This window comes from Parasteatoda tepidariorum, chromosome 5 (genome assembly GCF_043381705.1).
Source record: "Parasteatoda tepidariorum isolate YZ-2023 chromosome 5, CAS_Ptep_4.0, whole genome shotgun sequence".
NCBI classification, from domain to species: Eukaryota; Metazoa; Arthropoda; class Arachnida; order Araneae; family Theridiidae; genus Parasteatoda; species Parasteatoda tepidariorum.
This window is the reverse complement of record NC_092208.1, coordinates 36139986-36148074: the sequence shown is the minus strand read 5'-3', so window position 1 is coordinate 36148074 and position 8089 is coordinate 36139986. Positions and strand designations below refer to the sequence as shown.

The 8089-nt window shown below is 28.5% G+C and overlaps 1 protein-coding gene across 2 annotated transcripts in view; it reads right to left on the bottom strand.

The window, feature by feature from the left end:
• The window catches only part of LOC107444931 (acid-sensing ion channel 1A-like), a 108098-nt gene that overhangs the window by 8502 nt on the left and 91507 nt on the right, over nt 1-8089 (bottom strand). The gene's annotated exons all lie outside the window — the stretch shown is intronic.

Below are 8089 nucleotides of genomic sequence, written 5' to 3'. Positions count from 1 at the left end.
TATATGGGTCATTCTCACGAAAACTGTCATTTTTCAGTTCATAAAATCCCAAAAAAGTAAAGTGAATAAAAAGCTCTGAAACTTTTTATATTAATAGAAATATGTAATGGCATTATAAAGAAAGTATATATCCTATAAATTATACCTAATATTTAAATTAATTAATTAATTTCACAATTTAAAAAGTTAGGGAATGACATTTAATTTTCATAGATGTTTTTCTCAAAGTTCTACCTCAAGTTTGAAAATGATAACATACTAGGTGTATCTAATATTTATTATAATTTAGTTTTAAATATTTAATAATTTTTACAGGTTTGGGAAATAAAATTGGCTGTCACGATTGAACAAAAAAAAATTTAATAATATACTCATCTTGAATCATTCCCTCACTTTATACACTAGTGAGGGAATGACAAATTTAATAAAATTTAAAAATTATTAATTTCTGAAGTCAATCACATACAATTATATTCATACAAGAAAGCAACATATAATTATCCACTTTAACGATGAAATTGTATTTTATTTAATTCAAAAAATTGACATGAGGGAATGACAAATGTAAAAAATTTTACCTGGTTTTATTCATTCAAATTTATTCCCCAGCAAAGCTTCTTTAAGTTGAAGATGGAAATGCCAGTTGTTAACTGCTAAAGCTTTTATTAAAATATTTTTATTCTAAGAAGATTGCAGGTGATAAGAACATTGTTGTGAGGGAATGATGCGAAACACTAAGGACAAAGTTTAAAATAGTGCTGTGTTAATATTTTTATCAGAAATTAAATTTAAAACTGATTTTCTGAATTCTATATTTCAATATTCTAAAATAAAAAAACACGAATTTGTAAATTTTTTTATTTTTTATTTCAGAACCAATTTTTTCTTTTTTTAAATCAACAGTGGGGACAAGTGAGGGAATGACATATTGGTATATTTTAATTACCTAAAGTAAATAAAAAATAAGAACTGATAATTTTATTTTTATTCTTTTTTTTTCTTTATAAATTTTGCTCTTTAGCACATAACTTCTTTACTTATTTCAATTAATATACGCTACTTAAAGTAACTGAGCGTTATTGGTATCAATAATATGGTGATTAATAATATCCCCAAAGTTATAAGCATAGTTTTTTCATTAGCTTTCCTTTTCAGTGGATAGGTTATTTTTTTATTTCAATTTAACGATGTTAATTAAGCATCATTGAATTGAATAATAGGTTGGCAATTTTTTTCGGTTCCATTAAACGAATAAGAACCTTTACTCCATTAATTTTAAATTTTTGCTTATTGCTAATATTCTAAATTAGTTAAGAATCATTGACGTCCATAATAAAATGGCAATTTTTCATGGTTCTCCACAGTGAATTCGTAACACTTTTCCACTGATTTTGCGATTAAATACATAGCTAATTTTTTTTTCAATTTAATTACCGTTGATTTTTAGTTATATAAGGTTTTAAAAGAAGCACATTTAAAAAGAATCACTTTAAGAAAGAAAAACGTGGTATCAGATTTTTGAAATGGTAATTTGGTGACGTAGTGTAGAATTCAAAAATTCTACATGTTTTATTTACCTTTAACTTTTTAAATTTCTTTTATTTTTGGTAAACTTTATTATTTTTACTTATAAGAGTTCAGTTTTTTTAGGTATTTAATTTAATTTAAATTTTAGACTAATAACTTTTTCTTTTTAAAGATTTATTTAACTGTTTCTTTGAATAATAGTGAACAGGTTTGTTTTTTTTTTAAAACATTTGTTCAGTTAGTTTCTTTTTTAGCAGACAGGTGGCAGCATCAATCATGACTTAACTTCAGTTTATTCAGTTGAAGTTTTTTTTTTTCTTCTGCTGATTTGATATGTTTTTGTAATTAAATTTTTAAATTTGGTTAAATAGTTAAATGATTAAGTTATTTCACAACATATGCAAGGTATTTTTATTTTGTAATTATCTTTCAATTTTTGTTAAAATAATTTTATTTTTGAAAAATTATTTCTTTTTGTGAGTTTTGAGGTGTTGGCAATGGTGGCGTTTTTGGANATTTTACAGAATACACATATCCATCTTTCATAGGGTGACTTATTTAAAAATCAGAGCCTGCATACAGGAATAGAAAACCGTTTATAGGTTTTATTCTTCATTCATACAACCTTACATAATTTTAAAGTATACACGTATCACCTGCATTCATTTGGGGTGGTTCTTTACGAACCAGAGCCCATTCCACTTATACAAAAATAAAAATAATTAAATAAATAAATAAATAAATAAACTGTTTATTATACTGGACAATTAAAATTAAATTAATTTTAAGAGGCTACAAATATTAAAAAGTAACTAAAAAATATTTAACTAATCCAGTATAAAAGGTCATACATCCAAACTATTCCGTCCAGTGGCTTTAGGAATAGTTTATCATAGTTAGTTCCTACCTTGAAAAAATCAGAGCTTATTCTTAAAACAGAAAAATTAAATAAAAATTAAAAATTAATGTACCAAGTTTTTTAAGATATTTTTAAAATAGAATTTAAGAAATAAACTTGGAAAATGGCTATTAATTAAATCGTGTTTATATATATATCAGTATCTAGTAAAAACTCGTTATAGTTAGAATTATTCCTGTAAAATCTATGAATTTGATTGGCAATAATATTAAAAAAAACCTTATTGGCTAAGTTAGAGTTAAAATCTGTGCATTTTTTAACTGGAAATTAAAAATCATTTCTTTTGTCAAAAAGTTTAAATGTAATATTTTTATTTGCATTAATATTAAGAGTCAAATCTAAAAAATTTTCTGAAGAATTACTATCATTTGTTTTATTAAGAATTAATTCATTTGGATAGATCTGTTTTGCTAGAATATCGAAATCATTAAAATTAATAACTAATAGATCATCAATGAATCTGAGACAGAGAGAATCAATTGGAAGATTAACCTGTGATTTTACAAATGTGTATTCTTGTAGAAAAAGAAAAATATTGCAGATGTTAGTACTAAAATTATTTCCCATGGGAATATCATTAATTTGTTGAAAAAGGTGGTCATTGAAGAGAATATAATTGTTGTTAAGGTTAATATGTACTAGAAAGTTCCAGTTATCTTCATTAATAATATCACTGAGATTAAACATGCTATGAATTTGAAGAAGGTCATCATGAATTTTATTAGTTGGAAGGGAAGTATAGAGGTTTTCGAAATCAAAACAGTGAATTGAATCAACATTTTTTAAAGTTCTTAGTGTATTTAAAACCTGAATGCTATTTTTAATATTCCAATTTAAATAGTTATTATTTTTAGTAAGTTTATTAATTATGTTATAAACTTTTTTAAGAATGTTCTCAAAGTAAATACCGATTTTTTTCATGTTACTGTAGCGATTCCCTTCTAGGAAATCTATTTTTAGACCAAACCCCCAAATTGTGCCTCTTCAGCCTACCCTGAGAGGCCGGGATTAAGGATTTCCAGACCATTCCAGTGAGTATCCCCTCAGCGAGCAGTCACACTAACTTGTTACTTGTTACGTTTTAATAAATTTATATTAAGTTTTAAAAATCGTCATCCTTGTTCTCACTACACATTGGAGTCCTCATTAATTAGTGATTAGAGGAAATAAAACTACACCTTGAAACCTCTAAATTACTATTAACGCCACTTGCAATAAACCTGAATTTGGTTGGGATCTTATGGAATTTTGGATTGGCAAAAAGAAAAGGAAAATTGTTAATATTATTTTGTTTAATTTTAAGTCTTTTATAGATAGCATTAATTTTATTAATAATAATATCACTGTTGGTGTTAAGTTTTTTGTAGGTAATATTGCTATTAAATTCATTGGAAAGAAGTAAAAAAATTTTCAAATAATTGCAAAATTATTACTAGCTTTATCAACAGTGGTAATACAAAATTTATTTTGAATATTTTTAATATCTTGCTCTTCTTTTTTTTTTCTCCTCCTTTTTTGTTTGTAAGATAATTTTAAAATAAAATCATCGAGATTTTTAATAAAAATGGAAATAACTTTGTTTTTTGAAGTTGGAAAAGATGGTCTAAATTTTGAATCAAAAGACATAAATTTTTTAATTTTATCGTTGTCAATAATATCTAAATCCCCTGTAATAACGTGTTTATGGAAGTTATCAAAAAAGGAGTATCTTTAAAATCATCACAATTACATACATAGTTTAAATTATCTGTAGCTAAATTCCTATAATTACAGATTAAATTTTTTAGACTCTTAGTGTATCTAAAAGTTGGTTTACAATTAAGTTGGATAGGAAGAAGGCTTTTATTTTTAATTTATGTCTTCTAGTATAAAAGAGCTTCAATTTTTCTGAATCATCACTAGATACAGTGACTAACAGAAAATAAACTGTTGGATTATTTCAAAAATTGTTTTTTACTTCAAAACTAAAGTGGCACTTTTCTTTGTTTTAGGAAATGAAAATTTTTTTTAAAAAAAGTAAAAAATACCACATTTCAAAAAAATACTACGAAAAATACCATACTCCTTTTTTTGGTGAAAAAATACTACCATAGTATTAAAAATACTACGTCTGGCAACCCTGGTTACTATGAATTTCCTGTTTTTCAGTGTTACCAACAAATATCGAAAGAAGAGGAAGAATTTAATTTTTATTTCAAAGTTTATGTAAAAAAATATTGATAAAAGGTGGACTTATTCACAATGGCTTCTGAAATTATTATATTATATATTCAGAAGCTATTAAAAAAATTGCTGTCTAACCTAGAAAAAAGTAACCAACGAGTAAATCCTTTAATAACTAAGAAGATTATTATTTATTTCATCAAAATTTCCAAAAATCAGAAAATATCAAAAAATGGACTTAACCGCATTGGCTTCTGAATANATTTTTGGGTTTTTAAGACTACTCAACATGTTCAACTCCATAGCCTTGTAATTTTGAACCCAATCCAGAAGACAAGGGAACTTTTCTAACACATGGTCCATGTTCCACTGAGGATATTTCACGTCAGCACTGTGATCGGTGCAAACCGGATGCGGATGTGGACTCACCCGGTTCACCCCATTGGAATGCGAATGCTTCATCCCCTGAGCAATCACGGTTCAAAGAAAAACACATTTTTTGTTGTTATCTCATCAGAATAGAGATTGACTGTTTATAGCATCATTTGGCGATATTGCTCGCGGCTAACTCATGGTGTTCGAAATTCACAGTTATCAAGAAATTTTCTTCGATACATATCTCCTTCAAAAGGACGTAAGTAAAGGATATTTCTTACCTTATCGTTTTTAAAATTGCTTAGTAATGGCGAAATTTTAAGAATGACCAAATATATCAACATAATTTTAAATACCGAAATTAGTACATTTGCTGCATATTTTAGAATCCTTCAAAATTTGAGGTTTGTGCGAAACGGATTTATCAGTGGCAGCAAACTAAAGCTGAAATTTTAAAAACAAAGAGAATTTTTGAAAGACCGTCTTTATAGCATGCCCATTTATTTATCAATTTCTAGTTTACCGTTTAAAATATTTAAAAGTAGTAGTGGAAGCATTTCTTTTAATTCTAAAATTCATTAAAATATTAATACACTAAACTTTGATACCACTGAAAAATATATTCTGAAACTACGGCAATCCTATAGCAGAATTCTTATTAATACTTCCCCAATTACCATAATACCAGTAGTACATATTATTAATTGTCATCTGCGTATTGTTCCCCTAATTAAATTTCCAATTAACCTTCTCTTTATAAATTTTGCTCTTTAGCACATAACTTCTTTTTTTATTAGAATTAATATACGATACTTAAATTAACTAAGCGTTATTGGTATCAATAATATGGAGAATAATAATATCCCTAACATTAGTAAGTATATTTTTTCATTAACTTTCCTTTTCAGTGGTTAGGTCATTTTGTTTAATTTCAATTTAACAAAGTTAACTAGGCAGCATTGAATTCAATAACGGTACGGCAATTTTTTACGGTTCCATTAAACGAATAAGAACCTTTACTCAATTAATTTTTAATTTTAGCTTATTTCAATGTGCATATATATTCTAAATTAGTTAAGACGTCAATAATAGTATGGCAATTTTTCATGTTTCCCCACAGTGAATTCGTAACACTTTTCCATTGATTTTGATATTAAATACCTAGCTAATTTTTTTTCAATTTAATTACCGTTGAGTTTTAGTTATATTAAGTTTTAAAAGAAGCACATTTTAAAAGAATTACTTTAAGAATGAAAAACGTGGTATCAGATTTTTGAAGTGATAATTTGGTGACGTAATGACTGAATCCTACCACGTTAATGTTGGTCATTGAATTAAATTAACATAGTGAAGTAAATTTAATGAAATATTAATGTCCGTGCAAAAAATTTTTTAGATCAAATAGTAGCAAGTGACACTGATTTTATCTTTAAAATCTTTTAAAATTTGTATTGTCTACAGTAAAATTTAGCGCTTAACTGATCAGAAAATAATTTTTTTTAAAAAAAGATAAGGTAAAGGCAAATCAAAAGGAAAAAGTTGTGATCGCCTTATTACAATGACTGGTCACCCATTGGACAAATCCTTTTATTTTTTTTTGGATTGACTCCGGTAAATGCCAGTCATGGGTTGCAAAATCTGTCTTGATTGATGTTTGTCGTCAGATTGGTTTTCGAATCCTGCTTATGAACGTGTTTCAAGACGTCACAAAATACTTTTCCTGCTTCAGTATTCATATTTATATTAAAATCATCGTCAAGCCAGTATTTATTAGTTAATGATAAAAAGAATATAAAAATAGTTAAAGTTACTATTATGTAAATACAACGAAGAGCCATTACACTATGACCACCCTCCATCTATAACAATGAACTCGCCCAGGTTTTCATGGCCCATCAACAATGTTTTCATGGAGTACATTAGGACCCATAATCCTCCCCACTATCCCTGACGTCTGTAAGCTACTTGAACATAGTTGCAGACCAGGTTCACCTATTCATGGCAACAATTTTTTCTGCGGAGGATGGTGCTCACCAACAGGATAATGCACCATATCATAAGGGTCGAATCGTTGTGGAACATTCCAGTGACTTTCAAGTCATGTCTTGGCTCCCAAATTCACCTGACCTTAATCCAATAGAGCATTTGTGGTCCTTCTTGGAAAACCAAGTTCATGCTGCCACGCTACCCCCTCGCAATGTGAAGGAAATGCATGACCAGTTGGTGAGCGCTTGGTACCAGATACCTCAGACTACCTATCAGCACCTTGTGGAATCAATGCCACGGCGGGTGCTAGCAGTTTTGAGAGCTAAAGGTGGTCGTACATGTGGAAATAAGTAGTTATAAACTTTAGTGTTTGAGTTTTTTTTCTTCACAGATTCGTTTCGTGGGAGTCAATGTGACGTACGAAATCGTTATCTATAAAAGAACGAATAATTTCTTCTTTCATCCCGGTGGAGAGGGATGAGCCGCCAACTCATCTTTTGAGTCTTTGGGCGATTGTATGAGATTGATGATTCTATATATTTGTATTTTCAATTAGAATTTTAGATTTAAGTTATCCATTGAAAGTAATTATAAATGTGTTCCAGTTTTTTTGTGTACTTCATGATTTTTAGCATACTCTGCTTTTTGAGTTAAATCCACAGTACATGTTATTAGCAGGGTGTTCATAATGTAATGGCACTTCGGTGTACATTAAAAATGCCTGCTAGTGAAAATAATAAGAAAAAGAACAGTGGTCACCACAGCAACGCAATGCAGTGACGACGCATGCGCACTGCTAACAGTTGACAAATGTGATGACGTCCAAATAAGTTGCGTATGAAATCAAACCCAAAGCGACACTCATTTTGCCAATGGGTAATACACTATCTACCATTAAGTATTTGGACACGTGTGATTGAAAAGAAAAACCAACTTAATTCATAATTAATAGCTGGTTGAGCCTCCACGAGAGGCAATTACGGCGAAATCCTCCGGGGCATACTTTCTAAACGTCCTTGTGTGACGGCTAGTGGTATTTCCTTCCACTCGGCTTGGAGTAAGTTCCTTCACAGATTTTGGACGGGAAGTACAGACCGCAAAAAAAAAAAAAAAAAAAAA